The 16,123-nt window shown below is 42.6% G+C and overlaps 1 protein-coding gene and 1 long non-coding RNA gene across 2 annotated transcripts in view; one reads left to right on the top strand and one right to left on the bottom strand.

The window, feature by feature from the left end:
- The window catches only part of TMEM45B (transmembrane protein 45B), a 43,635-nt gene extending 40,217 nt beyond the window's left edge, over positions 1-3,418 (bottom strand). The window contains exon 1 of the mRNA XM_054440497.2: positions 3,368-3,418. The gene's annotated coding sequence lies outside the window, so the exon portion shown is untranslated. The remainder of the gene's footprint in view (positions 1-3,367) is intronic.
- A 1,128-nt stretch (positions 3,419-4,546) lies between these two features.
- The window catches only part of LOC129008146 (uncharacterized), a 175,101-nt gene continuing 163,524 nt past the window's right edge, over positions 4,547-16,123 (top strand). Inside the window, exon 1 of the long non-coding RNA XR_008492476.2 lies at positions 4,547-5,314. This is a non-coding gene — a long non-coding RNA (uncharacterized LOC129008146). The remainder of the gene's footprint in view (positions 5,315-16,123) is intronic.

Below are 16,123 nucleotides of genomic sequence, written 5' to 3'. Positions count from 1 at the left end.
TGTAGCTGAATGAACTTCTAATGACATCTCACACTTTTTCAGATGTTTATCTGACATACTGACCACATTTTATGTATGCCTGCTATGGGCACTGTGCTAGGAATAAGACAAGTAAAGCTCTGTTTGTCATGGAACCAGGGGCACAGTTACAACAGAAGTTAGAGCTTTAGCCACTATAATAACGGCTACAGTTAGAACAGAAGGTCCATAGGCATTTGAGGCCGGGATTCAGGGAGGTTATGTTTGCTGTCACAGACCTCAAACCAAAAGAGTACATCAAAATAAGTCACTGGATTTATACATTTGGCAAATTCTCAAGGGACCACATGACAGAAAGAGCAATAATCTGAACATTGTTTTTAGCTGTAATTCTCCAATGAAGTAGATTTGGGGAAGCAACATGAGGTACTTGCTTTATTTTTCTTAAATCTGGGTTTCTTCCTTGAAAAACCACAAGATTGGACTTGACAATCTTTAAGCTCTAAGATATTTTTGTAATTATATGGAACAAAGATGGGCATGAAATATACCAAACCAGAGAGTTTCTAAATTTAGATTCTGACAGTTCAAGTCAGAAAACATATTAAGTGTTCAGGAAAAACAAATCACAATCTTCCATCACAAAATTCAACAAGAACAACAAAAACCACTCCAGAGGCAGCTGTGGTATTCTGGAAGGAATGTTGATTTGAGTTGTGTCTCTGCCATTTAATTACTGGCTAACCCTGTACCACATACACAATATCTCTGTTTCTATCTCCTCATTTTTGAAATACGGATTCTAATCTTACCTGAACAGTGCTGTTTACAAACATCGCCTTGTGCTCTATAAAGCCCCATTATTATTTCAACAACCAGCAAAATAATGGCTTATGATATCTAAGTCCTGGCAAGGAGAATGCGGGTGTGTACCTTGCTATATTCAGTTGAACTCTGCATCACATACAGAAGGCTGATAGACCTTTTAGCTTTCCTTTTTCCTCCAGTGGTGTAGCTTGTGGCCATTTAATTTTTACACAAGAGAACAGAAAAGAGAGATAAAATTCGCTAAAATTCAAACAGTCTCTTTGTGTTTGTTTCTAGCCTCAGTGAAGGTTTTGGGGAGAGGGGTGGCTGGTTAAAAGGGTAGAAGCTTAAGAGTTCAAAGAAAGTGTGAGGAGGACAGCACTCACCTGTGGCCTCTAATTGTTCATATTCAGTATGGTCTCATACTGGGAACAATCTAGTGTTTGTCTTATGATCTGTCTATAGAAATAAATATGGAATGTGTCTATAAGTACCATTAGTTGATGACACACTAGTGACTTTAATTCTCTTACAATAAAAAGTTTTGCAATAGCAAGGACTTTGGCTAGGGGAGTGACTCTATGTGTGGTGAAACTGTCCTCACCCATTTTACATTTGAGGAAAACAGACAATCTTTTTATTACACCCAACACAGGTAACATCTGTACTTTGAACAGTTAAGTATAGCAGCTGATGTTTAACTGAAGGTAGGGGGGAGATAAGAAACAGAAATAACTGGTGCCAAATGTGAGATTCAATTACCTCGACCATCACAACCAACATCAACCAGAAGGGTGCGGGAGGAACTCATGGAATAAATGGGAACAGGTGTGGCCTGAGGATAAGTAAGTGGGGGCACTGTTTCCATCTTCATGAAGATGTGAGAGGAAATCAAAGCTCTTTAAAAAGAAGGAAATGGAGTGCTTGGCTCCTGTAATATCAGAAAAAATAATGCACAGCCAGAGGTCATGCCTCACCTTCTGCTTATCTCAGGCACCTCCGCTTGTAAAATCAGTGGGCCATATTCAATAAACCTTCATATCGGTTCCATATCTTTTCCCAGAAACCCCAGGAACAGAGGGAGCCAATATCCTTTTTAAACCAAGAAGCTCGCAGTCACGAAGAGCTAAGTCTGACGCCACTGGGCCCCTACCTAACCATGTGTCCTGATTCTTTCCATAACTTCCCACTGCACAACACCCAGGTTATACTGAAGATATTACACATCTGGTTAAAAACAGTACACTTTCTCATGAACAATAAGCCATCCTTTCTATTAAAATGAGTGTAAAATTGCAGGTAAAATGCTGTAGGCAGGTCTGTTTGGAAGGCTATGAGACCCTAGGAGAGACAAAAAGGTGCGGGAGGAGGAAAACGGCAGACACTGCAGAAAGCGGTCGAAGAGAACGTGAAAGAAGTGGCCATTTCTGGCTGGGCACAGTGGCTCATGCCTGTAATCCCAGCACTTTGGGAGGCCGAGGCGGGTGGATCACGAGGTCAGGAGATCGAGACCATCCTGGCTAACACGGTGAAACCCTGTCTCTACTGAAAAAATACAAAAAATTAGCCGGGCTTGGTGGCGGGCGCCAGTAGTCCCAGCTACTCGGGAGGCTGAGGCAGGAGAATGGTGTGAACCCGGGAGGTGGAGCTTGCAGTGAGCCGAGATTGCGCCACTGCACTCCAGCCTGGGCGACAGACGAGACTCCGTCTCAAAAAAAAAAAAAAAAAAAAGTGGTCATTTCTGCAACTTTTAGGAGAGCTACCTGCCCTCAAATTTTGAAAGGGTTTCTATTTCTTAAAGTGCTAGGTTTTCCCTGGCTGAAACACATCTTTCTTCCCTCTAGGGCTGGATCAAAGCTTCAGAGGTTGTTTCTCTGGCCCTAGACAGGGCCACCCCCGCAAATTTCTCCCCCACTGCGCCTGACATCCGCTTCCATCCCTGGCTCCATTAACGGAAGCTAAGCACTGGCTCGGGGGACTTTATCTACCGCCCAGTGTTATTAGGTTCCAGGCTTCCTGGCCTCAGGAAAGGATCTGGCTCGTGTATTTGTGTATCGCAGCTAACAAGGAAAGGCAGTCGGGGTACCAGTGCCCAGAGCTATGTGAGCTGTGACTGGACACAGCCCAGGGGCCAGATGGCATCCCCGGGGGCGCGCGTCCCCGGACTCACGGGGCAGACGGAGGCCCGGGGCTTCACACCTTCCCCTCACCTGGCAACGCGGCAGACCTGACTCGCGGGGGATTGAGCAACATTCGTTCCAGGGCCGCGGCCAGCCGGACGGAGGCACTCGGGGGCGGTGAGAGTAGTGTGCGCACCGGTTCCGCAGCCCGGAGGGGGCCCCAGCTGGGCTTCCGCGACACCAGGGCCCTCCATCCCCTCCCGTCCTCCCCTAGCGGAGCCTCCATCCCTGTTCCAGAGCCCCTCCCAGTCCGTTTCCCCTCCCTGTCCGCGTCCCCTCCTCCGCAGGTCCCCTAGCGAATCGGAACCCCCTCTCCATCACAGCCCCGGTCCTTGGCGGGGCCCCCTCTCCCTTCGAGCCCTCCTCCAGGTTCGAGACCCCTGCGGGTACGGACGTCTGACCTGTGCCCAGCGCCTCGCAGCCGTCTGCAGCCCGCGCCGCTCGCCAAGTGCGTCCGCCCAGAAGCAGGTGCAGCTCCAGGCCCGCCCCGCCCCGCTGCGCCCCGCCCCGCTCCACTCCGCGAGGCCTGGCAGCCGCCAGCCCCTTTCCACCCTTGACCGCCCTTCCTGGTCCCGGCCAGCGTGCGGGGCATCTGTCGTCAGGTCCGCACTTCCTCCAGGCCCTTGACTTTCCCGTGGAGATGTCTCTGGCCCCGGGAACTCCCTAAGCTGTGTGCTTCAGGAGAGGCTGGTTCCTGAGTCACCCAAGAGGACTGCAACCAACCGGGACCTCCTGAGATGCAAAGAGATCGCAGGGCCTGCGAGGCGGCGAGGACCCTGAGCACAGGCTGTGGCTCTGAAGAGTGTTTGTTACCAAGCCAGGCAACCACTGCGAACACACCGGAGAAACAGCCACGGATCAGCGTCCAGCAAAGGAAGAAGGTGCCAACGGTCCATCAGGGACCACAACCCAGTTTTTCTAGTTTAAGTTTGGTGGCTAAGTTTGAGTGTCACATAGTTCATTCATTCCTTCATTCATTCAACAAATCTGCCATGTTCCCGTCTGATAACAGATCTGACAGGTGGGCACTGTTCTAGGTGCTGGCGATAGAGCTAAGAAGGAAACAAAGTCCCTGTCCTGGAGAAGGGGGCTTCCTGCTGAGGAGCGCATGACTTTCTTTGTGGTATTGTGCTGTGGCAGCAGGGTCCTCTTCTGTAAGCTACTGAGAGGTGAAGCCTGCTGGGCTTCTGGGTCGGATGGGGACTTGGAGAACTTTTTCTGTCTAGCTAAAAGATTGTAAAAGCATCAGTCAGCGCTCTGTGTCTAGCTAAAGGTTTGTAAACACACCAATCAGCACTCTGTAAAAACGCACCAATCAGTGCTCTTGTGTCCAGCTAATTGGTGGGGACTTGGAGAACTTTTCTGTCTAGCTAAAGGATTGTAAGTGCACCAATCAGTGCTCTGTGTCTAGCTAAATGTTTGTAAACACACCAATCAGCACACTGTAAAAACGGACCAATCAACACTCTGTAAAATGGGCCAATCAGCACTCTGTAAAACGGACCAATCAGCACTCTGTAAGACGGACCAATCAGCACTCTGTAAAATGGACCAATCAGCAGGATGTGGGCGGGGCCAATAACGCAATAAAAGCTGGCCATCGGCGCCAGCAGCAGCAGCGTTTTGGTCCCCTTCCATGGTGTGGGTGTTTGTTCTTTCGCTTTGTGCAGTAGAGCTTCCTGCTGCTCACTTTTTTAGGTTCACACTACCTTTATGAGCTGTAACACTCACAGTGAAAGTCTGCAGCTTCACTCCTGTAAACCAGCCAGACCAGGAACCCACCACAAGAAACAACTCTGGAGCCGCCACCTTTAAGAGCCGTAACACTCGCTGTGAAGGTCTGTGGCTTCACTCCTGAAGTCAGAGAGACCACGAACCCACCGGGAGGAGCAAACAACCCCGGACGCACCACCTTTAAGAGCTGTAACGCCGCGAAGGTCTGTGGCTTCACTCCTGAAGTCGGCGAAACTACGAACCCACTGAGAGGAAGGACCAACTCCGGATGCGCCACCTTTAAGAGCTGTAACACTCCCTGCGAAGGTCTGCGGCTTCACTCATGAAGTCGTGCATAGACCACGAACCCACTAGAAAGGAAGACACTCCGGACACATCTGAACATCTGAAGGAACAAACGCCGGACCCACCATCTTTAAGAACTGCAACGGGGTGAGGGTCCGCGGCTTCATTCTTGAAGTCAGTAGGACCGGGACCAGGAACCCATCGGAGGGAACCAGCTCCGGACACACAGCCTCGAGGAATGGTTTTGCACTCTGTGTGTGTGTTTGCCGTCAACCCTGTGCGCAATGTTAAAAGAACACAAGCGTTAAGGCTCCCTCTCAGATCTACCGGTAAGAATCCAGGGCTGATGCACCTATTGAAAGCTTCTCAGGAGGCCTGGGGAAGTCGGGATTGAGAACCACGGGTCTGGATCTCTAAGATGCCTGGCAGCTTATTCCACTGTTGAGGGCACTGGCAATCAGGAAGGGCTTCACGGAAGACATGTTTGTATTTGGGATTTAAAGCAGGGCCACAGCTAGATATTAGCAGTGCAGAAGGACACAGGATTCGACGGGCAGCCTGTTGACCAAAGGGCTCTCCCTTTCTATAAAGTCAAAGAAAATCACTGTGAGGGATAAGGCATTAACTGGAGCAGATCTTTCCCTGGTCAAACGGTGTGAATGGGATCTGGTGGGAGGTGGTAATGGCCAAGAGGTAGTGCGATCAGTGAAAAGCATAATGCACCTTACAGGGAGGATGGGCCGCAGCCAGGAGCTGGGAGGGCATGTTTTAAATTTGCCGTCAGCTCAGGAACTTAATCACACGTCTCATCCTAGCCCTTGCTCACACCCATTGTTTTAGAAATTGTTGATAGAGTGGAGTCCTGGATGCCTGTTACCCTGGGAGAGGCTGTCCTCTGTCACCAGATCCCTTTTATGGATAGGCATTTTCTTTAGTAATATTTACCTTGCCTACAATGATGAAACAAAGGTGTGACCTCTTAATTGTATAGTTAATGGTGAGTAGAGATTTTTTTTTTTTTTTCTTTTTTTGAGACGGAGTTTTGCTCTTGTTGCCCAGGCTGGAGAGCAATGGCGCGATCTTGGCTCAGCACGACCTTGGCCTCCTGGGTTCAAGTGACTCTCCTGTCTCACCCTCCTGAGTAGCTGGGATCACAGGCATGCGCCGCCATGCCCGGCTAACTTTGTGTTTTTAGTAGAGTCGGGGTTTCTCCATGTTTGTCAGACTGGTCTTGAACTCCCGATCTCAGGTGATCTGCCCACCTCGGCCTCCTAAAGTGCTGCGGTTATAGGTGTGAGCCACCTCACCCGGCCGAGATGCTTCTTAATATTAAAAAATCTAAACAAAATAATTTCTGCTTCAAATTATAATAACCAGGTACCAGGACAAAACCAGTTTTTTGTTTTGTGTGTGTGTGTTTGAGACACGGGCTCACTTTGTTGCCCAGGATGAAGTTCAGTGGTGCAATCATAGCTCACTGTAGCCTTGACCTCCAACGCTCAAGAGATACTCTTGCCACAGCTTCCTAAGTAGCTGAGACTACAGGTGTGCATCAACACGCATGGCTAATGTTTACATTTTTAAAAATTTCAATAGTGTTTGGGGAACAGGTCATTTTTTTTGTTACATGGATAAGTTATTTAGTGGTGATTTCTGAGATTTTTGTGTACTCATCACCTGAGCAGTGTACACTGTACCCAATGTATAGTCTTTTATCCCTCACCCTCCTCCCACTTTCCCTTGAGTCCCCAAAGTCCATTTTATATATATATATATATATATGTATTTTTTTTTTTTTTGAGACAATCTTGCTCTGTTGCCCTGGCTGGAGTGCAGTGGCGCAATCTCGGCTCACTGCAAACTCCGCCTCCCAGGTTCAAGTGATTCTCCTGCCTCAGACCTCTGAGTAGCTGGGACTACAGGCACGTGCCACAACGACTAATTTTTTGTATTTTTAGTGGAGACAGGGTTTCACCATGTTAGCCAGGATGGTCTCAATCTCCTGACTCATGAGTCAGGTGGTATCTCATTGTGGTTTTGATTTGCGTTTCCCTAATCATTGGTGGTGAGCATTTTTTAATATGTTTGTTGGACATTTATATATCTTCTTTTGAGAATTGTCTGTTCGTGTCCTTAGTCCACTTTTTGATGGGATTGTTTGTTTGTTTTTTGCGACAGTCTCTCCCTCTTGTTGCCCAGGCTGGAGTGCAGTGGTGAGATCTCAGCTCACTGCAACCTCTGCCTCCCAGGTTTAAGCGATTCTCCTGCCTCAGCCTCCCAAGTAGCTGGGATTACAGGCACCTGCCACCACACCTGGCTAATTTTGTGTTTTTAGTAGATGCAGGGTTTCACCATGTTGGTCAGGCTAGTCTCGAACTCCTGACCTCAGGTGATCTGCCCACCTCAGCCTCCCAAAGTATTGGGATTACAGGTGTGAGCCACCGCACCCGGCTGTTTTTTTCTTACTGATTTGAGTTTGTTGTAGATTCTGGATATTAGCCCTTTGTCAGATGTATAGGTTGTGAAAATTTTCTACCACTCTGTGGGTTTTTTTACTCTGCTGACTGTTCCTTTTGCTGTGCAAAAAAGCTCTTTAGTTTAATTAGTTCCCAGCTATTTATCTTTGTTTTTATTGCATTTGCTTTTGGGTTCTTGGTCATGAAATCCTTGCCTAAGCCAATGTCTAGAAGGGTTTTTCCGATGTTATCTTCTAGAATTTTTATAGTTTCAAGTCTTAAAATCCATGATCCATCTTGAGTGATTTTTGTTTAAGGTGAGAGATGAGGATCCAGTTTAATTCTCCTATATGTGGCTTGCCAATTATCCCAGCATCATTCGTTGAATAGGGTATCCTTTTCCTACTTCGTGTTTTTGCTTGTTTTGTCAAAGATCAGTTGGCCCTAAGTATTTTGGTTTATTCCTGGGTTTTGTATTCTGTTCAGTTGGTCTAGTGCCTATTTTTATGCCAGTACCGTGCTGTTTTGGGGACTATGGCCTTATAGTATAGTTTGAAATCAGATAGTGTGATGCCTCCAGATTTGTTCTTTTTGCTTAGTCTTGCTTTGGTTATGTGGGCTCGCTTTTGGTTCCATATTAATTTTAGAATTTTTTTCTAGTTCTGTGAAGAATGATGGTGGTATTTTGATAGGGATTACACTGAATTTGTAATTACTTTTGGTAGTATGATCATTTTCACAATATTGATCCTACCCATTCATGAGCATGGGATGTGTTTCCATTTGTTGGTGTCATCTGTGATTTTTTTCAGCAATGTTTTGTAGTTTTCCTTGTAGAGGTTTTTTGACTCCTTTGTTAGGTATATTCTTAAGGTTTTTTTTGTTTTTTTTTGCAGCTGTTGTAAAAGGGGTTGAGTTCTTGATTTGATTCTCTGCTTGGTCACTGTTGGTGTATAGAAGAGCTACTGATTTATGTACATTAATCTTGTATCCAAAAACAAGATTCTTTTGCTGAATTCTTTTGTCAGTTCTAGGAGCTTTCCGGAGGAGTCTTTAGGATTTTCAAGGCAAACAGTCATAACGTCAGCAAACAATGACAGTTTGACTTCCTCTTTACTAATTTGGATACGCTTTATTTCATTATCTCTGATTGCTCTGGCTAGACTTCCAGTACTATGTTGAAGAAGAGTGGTGAGAGTGGGCATCCTTATCTCGTTCCTGTTCTCAGAGCGAATGCTTTCAACTTTTCCCTTTTCAGTATTATATTGGCTGTGGGTTTGTCATAGATGGCTTTTATTACTTTGAGGTATGTCCCTTGTATGCTGATGTTGCTGAGAGTTTTAGACATAAAGGGATGCTGGATTTTGTTGAATCATTTTTTTCTGCATCTATTGAGATGATTGTGTGATTTTTGTTTTTAATTCTGTTTATGTGGTGTATCACATTTATTGACGTGTATATGTTAAATGGTCCCTGCATCCCTGGTATGAAACCCACTTGATTATTACGGATTATCTTTTTGGTATGTTGTTGGGATTCAGTTAGCTAGTATTTTGTTAAGGATTTTAGCATCTATGTTCATCAAGGATATCGATCTGTACTTTTCTTTTTTGGTTGTGTCATTTCCTGGTTTTGGCATTAGGGTAATGCTGGCTTCACAGAATGAATTAGAGAAAAAAGGAACCCTCCGTATCTTGTGGAATTGTGTCAAAAGGATTGGTACCAATTCTTTGAATATCTGGTAGAATTCTGCTGTGAATCCACCTGGTCCTGGGCTTTTTTTTCTTGATAATTTTAAAATTACCATTTTAATCTCACTGTGTGTTTTTGTCTGTTCAGGGTATCTAATTCTTCCTGATTTAAGCTAGGAGAGTTGTGTTTTTCCAGGAATTTATCCATTTTTTCTAGGTTTTCTAGTTTATGTGTATAGAGGTGTTGATAGTAGCCTTGAATGATCTTTTGTATTTCAGTGGTTGTTGTATTTCAGTTGTAGTATATCCTGTTTTGTTTCTTAGTGAGGTTATTTGGATTTTCTTTCTTCTTTTCTTGGTTAATCTTGCTAATCTTGCTAATGGTCTATCAATTTTATCTTTTCAACAAAGCAGCTTCTTGTTTCATTTATCTTTTGTATTTTTTTGTTGAAATTTCATTTAGTTTTGCTGTGATCTTGGTTATTTCCTTTTTTCTGCTGGGTTTCAGTTTTGTTATTGTTCCACTAGTTCCTTGAGGTGTGACCTTAGATTGTCTGTTTGTGCTCTTTCAGACTTCTTGATGTAGGCATTTAGGCTATGAACTTTCCTCTTAGCACCACCTTAGCTGTATCCTAGAGGTTTTGATAGGTTATGTCATTATTGCTTGCTGTTCTTGTGACAGTGAATGAGCTCTCATGAGGCCTGGTTGTTTAAAAGTGTGTAGCACTTCCCCCTTTGCTCTCTCTCTCCTGCCATCATGTGAAGATGTGGTTGCTTCCCTCTTGCCCTTCCTCCATTATTGTAAGTTTCATGAGGCCTCCCCAGTCATGCCTCCCATATAGTCTGTGGAACTGTGAGTTGATTAAACCTCTTTTCTTTATAAATTACCCAGTCTCAGGTAGTTCTTTATAGCAGTTTGAGAATGGACTAACACACCAGCCTTCCTTTTAGGTAGGTGGGATTATATGACTAAGTTCAGGCCAATGGGCTGTGAGTGGAAGTGATACAGGCAACTTCCGGGGAGTGTCCTAAAAAGAAGAGAGTGTGCCCATCTTCTCCCTTTTCCCTCTTCTGCTGCCTGGAAGATGGTAATGGGTCATATTAGACCAATGTTAGGGCAAGAGGAAGTTAGATACTTGGATAGTTTCACACAGTGGTCTCCTACTAGCGTAGACTACTAAACTAGTGTCCACTAGTGCCCACCTGGAATGACCACCTCCAGACTGTTAGGTGAAATATAAATAAAATTATATCTATGTAAGTCACAGTTACCTGAGGTTTTTGTTATATATAGCTAATTCCATATCCTAACCAAAGCAGAACATCTGCCCTTCTGCTTTACATGATAAACAAACAACATTAAAGATGGGTTAAAGAAAAATCTCAATATGCCATTCAATTTGCCCAATAATCAGTTTAGGAACTCCACTGTACAGAATTAGTAGATAAGAATAATCTTAAAGATCCTTATTGCATCATTGTGCAAGATAGCAGATGTCTGTCAACATGGGAGTAGTTAAATATAGCATGCCTTTTATTATATTTCTGTGATGTGTTACATTGAAAAATGATGAATTAGATTTATATTTATTGACCAGGAAAATAGTTATGGTGCATTGGTAAAGTTAAAAAGTTGCAGCTGGCTGGCCTTGCTACCTTTGTGCTTTCATTGCCCACAGACCTGTAGTTAGAAGAACCTGCCTGGGGAGGGGTCATGACTGGGAGATCTGAGGATGAGAGGGCCTGGAGCACTGCAGAAGCTAGGTGGTATTTGGGCCCATCTGAATAAATGGTAACTAGATCATTTATGGGGCCTCCCTGACTCCTCTTTCAGAGCCTCCTCCCTACCTGCTCTGAGACTCCTACCCTTCACTGAGCCCCCTCCTACCTTCACGTCCTCCATTCTTTGCTAAACGCAAGTCTCCTCCCCGAGCCCATATCCTCGTTGACCTTCTCTCTGCTCTTCTCACTGGATCCTGTTCTCACTCATCAAACTTCGAGTCTGAGCCATCTCTGCCTCTCTCTTTCCATTCTCACCTTTCCTGTCACACCAGATTACTTTTCTCCCAGGCTGTCCCTTGCGCCAGCCTTTGTTTGGTAAATCTTTCTTGCTGATCTAGAACAGTTCCTCCCTTCTTGCTATTCCATAACAGTCCTCCAAAACTCTTAAGTCTCTTGGGAAAGCCCATCTTCTACTAAGTCTATTCTTCTAGAGGCAGAAGGTCTATCATCACACCCTGAGTCCCAGTTTCAAAGAGACCAGGCCCTTTGCCCAATCTTGATGAAATGATGGGAAAGTGCTAGCCTTGTCCTGTAAGGATGACACTTTAAGCCCAATGTCTCTTTCTATGTGGTGTCAGAGTCCAGTGCCTCCAGCAGCAGGAGCTTGGCAGGTTGGTACGAAGGGATTGCTGTGATGAAGTTCTGATGGTTACATCAGAGTTTGGGGGTGCACACTGGGTCCTGGCAGGTGCAGGTGTTTGATCCTGTTTCTGCTTGATTATGTGACCTGGGAGAAGTCAGTTAATCTCTTTTTTGGGTCTCAGCTTCTAGGGTCTCAGCAGTACATGGCAGTTATCATTGTGGGGCTGGTGGTTTATCCTTCATCAGAAACTGAGACTATCCAGAAATGACTGAAAATTGAAGATACAGGGGCAAGCATGTAGGAGGTGAAGATTCAAGATACAGGCCATACAGTGGCTCACACCTGTAATCCTAGCATTTGGGGAGGTCAAGGTGGGAGGACTGCTTGAGGCCAGGAGTTTGAGACCAGCCTGGACAACACGGCAAGACCCCATCTCTACAAAAATTTTAAAAATTAGCGAGGCATTGTGGCACACACTTGTCATCCTAATTACTTGAGAGGCTGAGGCAGGAGGATCATTTGAGGCTGCAATGAGCTATGATGGTGCCACTGTACTCCAGTCTAGGAGACAGAGTGAGACCCTGTCTCAAAAAAGAAAAAAAAAAAAAAGACAATACAGAGCCAGGCAGGTAACAAGGACAAGTTGAGGGTGGCTTAGCAGGGTCCACATTGAACTATAGAGTGCCTTTCTTTCTTTCTAAAATGTGTTAAAATAAATATAAACTTTACCATTTTATCTGTTTTTAATTGCACAGTTCAGTGACATTAAGTATATTTACACAGGTTGTGCAACTGTCATCACTATCCATTTCCAGAACTTTTTCATCACCTCACATTGAAACTCTGTACCCATTAAGCAGTAACTCCACATTCCTCCCTCCCCCTAGCCTTGGTAACCACTGTTCTTCCTGTCTCTATGAGTTTGACTACTGTAGGTACCTCATATAAATGGAATCATACAATATTTGTCTTTTTGTGTCTCACTTATTTTACTTAGCATAATGCCTTCAAGTTCATCCATATTGTGTCATGTATCAGAATTTCATTCCTTTTGAAGGCAGAATAATATTCCATTGTGTGTGTGTACATATATATTTTGTTTATTCATCATTTGATGGATATTCAGATTGTTTTCGTATTTTGGCTATTGTGAATTATGTTTTTGATGTGCTGTTGGATTTGGCTTGCCATGACTCAGTTTTAATGGGTTGTGTGGGTTCTATGAATTATCTTCATTATTGTCATTATTGTCTGTCTGTGCTGCTATAACAAAATATCTAATACTGAGTAATTTATAAGGACCAGAAATTTATTTCTCACAGTTCTGGAGGCTGGGGAGTTCAAATCAAGGTGCCAGCAGGATCTGGTGAGAGGCCAGCTTCTTCTTCCAAGATAAAACCTTGTTGCTGCATCTTTTGGAGAAGAGGAACTCTATGTCCTTACTTGGTGGAAGGCATGGAAGGGGAAAAAGGGGTGAACTCCCTCAGTTAAACCCCTTGGGCCCCTAATTCCATTCATGAGGGCTCTGCTTCCCAAGAGTCACACCTCTTAATACTGTTGCATTTGGATTAAATTTCAGCATGAATTTTAGAGGGAACAGAAACATTCAAACTATACCAGTTATCCGATTTGTTGGAGTCCAACTGCCCATAATACTCTCTTAAAATCTTTTTTATTTCTGTAGAATTAGTAGCAATATCCTCACTTTCATTTCTGGTTTTAGTAATTTGAGACTTCTCTCTTGTTTTCTTAGTCAGTCTAGCTAAAGATTTGTCAGTTTCATTAATTTTTTTCGAAGAACCAATTTTGAGTTTTGTTAATTTCCTCTATTGTTTTTCTGCTCTTTATTTTATGTATTTCTGCTCTAATCATTATTATTCCCTTCCCTTGCCTAGATTTTGGTTTAGTTTGTTCTCATTTTTCTAGTTCCTTGAGTTGTAAAGTTGATTTGAGATCATCACTCTTTTTAAAATATAAGCATTTTCAGCTATAATTTTCTCCCCCAGCACTGCTTTTGTTGTATTCCACAAGTTTTGGTATGTTGTGTTCTCATTTTAGTCATCTCTAAGTATTTTCTTATTTCCTGTGTGATTTCTTCTTTGACCTATTGTTTTCTTAAGAATGTGTTGCTTAATATCCACAAATTTGTAATTTTTCAAGTTTTCCTTCTGTTACTGGTTTCTAACTTCATGTTCCTGTGGTTAGAGAAGATACTTTGTATGATTTTTATCTCTTAACATCTACAGAGATTTCATTTGTGGCTTAACATGGTCTTCCTGAAGAATGTTCCATGTGCACTTCAGAAGCATATGTGTTCTGTTGTTGTTGGATAGAGTGTTCTGGATATGTTAGATCGGGTTGGTAGTTTTTCTTTTTGTTCATTTGATTTACATTAATGAGATTATATTACACACATTTACATTGTTGTTTAAAAAAATGTTTATGTGTGTTACATGTATGAGCATAACAGGAAGGTAAGGAAAGCTACCTTGGTTACTTATTTTTATTTTTTTAAGACAGAGTCTCACTTTGTCACCCAGGCTGGAGTGCAGTAGCCATGATCTCGGCTCACTGCAACCTCCACCTCCTGGGTTCATGCAATTCTCATGCCTCAGCCTCCCAAGTAGCTGGGATTACAGGTGTGCACCACCACGTCTGGCTAATTTTTGTATTTTTAGAGAAGGGGTTTTACCATGTTGGCCAGGCTGATGTGGAACTCCTGGCCTCAAGTGATCCATCCGCCACAGCCTCCCAAAGTGCTGGGATTAACAGGTGTGAACAACTATGCCCAGCCCCTTAGTTTTCATAGGAACATCACTGGACAGGAACAAGGCAGAGGAAGAGATTAACTTCTCTTTTTTTTTTGAGATATTAAACACTTTATTATAAAAAAGCTTTTGTATTAGATGATTTTGCCCAGCTATAGGCCAACATTAAGTGTTCTGAGCACATTTAAGATAGGCTAGGCTAAGCTAGGATGTTCAGTAGGTTTGGTGTATTAAATGCATTTTCAACTTATGGTATTTTCCGTTTACAATGGGTCTATTGGAACATAGCCCTATTGTCAGTCAAGAAACTTCTGCATTCCAATGTTTATGAATATAATAATGTTTTTTGTACAATGAAAAAGTCATAATGCCCATATACTTCTGAAATTAACACAATAAAAATTCCAGATAACATTTACAGATTTAAAAGTACACACACATTTTAATATACATATAAAACCTTTCATATTACTTTAAGGCATTATATACTTGGCCATTACAGGCAATTAACATATTAAGAGAGAATATCATTCTACTGGTTTGGTGAGAGTACCTATAAACATATACCAATAAAAATTATGTAATAATTAAAAATTATGTAAGCACTAAACATTAACTCCAAAAACATGACACCAAATACCTGAAAAAAAGTTACTTTAGTTATCCCAAACGCTGCCAGGAATGAAGCAACTTCCTCAGGACCCTTAAAATTAACTTATTTCCCATCATAACAAACCAATTCCCACATTTTACAAATGAAAATAATGTTCAAAGAGCAAGACCAGTGACTATCACTACTTCTGATACAATACCAAGTTATGACTTCACATCCACTGAATATACAGGATTAACGCAAATAGTAGTGACTGCTTTAAGACAACATCTGAACTTTTTGGAAGTGGGTATTATTCAAAATTTAGATATGGCAGAAAAGCTTGGATGATTCATTTTTACACCACAATTATCTTGAATGGGCTATTCAAATACTCTAATGGAAGGAAAAAATTACTCACTTTTTTTAGGTCTTTAGTGATTATTACTAGGCTCAGTAGAAACCAGAAGACAATTATTCTCTTAAATATTGAAAAGAGGCAGTAATATAGATAAAGCCCATTATTTTCTGAGACTATCCGATGATAGAAACAAAGTTGGCTGAATTCCTTAGGTATTAGAATAAAACACACTAGAATAAACATAAGCTTGATCATTGAGACCTCATGGCATATCACTTTAAATGAGGTCAAAGAGTATTATTATAAAAAGACAATATATTTCTAATGTTTTGTTTACACACACCACAAACAAGTAAGTTAAACACAAAATAATATACACTCATTTTCATTATCCTCTATTAGTTTTCACATGGCTTTAACAGTGAAAGAATTTCTAAACTACATTCTCAAATGCAATAGACTAAAAAGCATAAAGTGCTAAACAGAAAAAGATACAACAAAATATGAAACAATTTTGCTTATAATATACAGAGTGGTTATAAAGAACATTTGGAAATTACTACCCAGTTAAGCTTTCCATCCAAGAACACAACCTTAAAAATCAAGGCAAGATGTAATGGACTACTCTTTGAAGACAAGATACTGCTGGAATAATAGGAAAACCTTTTCATTTTGTGCGGCATCATTCTGCTTACAGAAACAGTCTTTCAGGAACCTGCATTTACAATATAGCAATCACATGTATACTAAAGGTAAAAAAACAAAACAAAAAAAAACCCTCAGAAGAGATTAACTTCTTTTCAGAAGTATGCTGCAGGCTGAAGTGAGGATGAAGGTGGCATGTGATGACTATCCCAATCATGGCCTTTGGATCTGCTGAGCAGTGGGAACTGTAATTTATTCAA

Source organism: Pongo pygmaeus, chromosome 9 (genome assembly GCF_028885625.2).
Source record: "Pongo pygmaeus isolate AG05252 chromosome 9, NHGRI_mPonPyg2-v2.0_pri, whole genome shotgun sequence".
Classification (NCBI taxonomy): domain Eukaryota; kingdom Metazoa; phylum Chordata; class Mammalia; order Primates; family Hominidae; genus Pongo; species Pongo pygmaeus.
The sequence above is the reverse complement of the archived record's forward strand: the minus strand, read 5'-3'. Positions and strand labels throughout refer to the sequence as shown.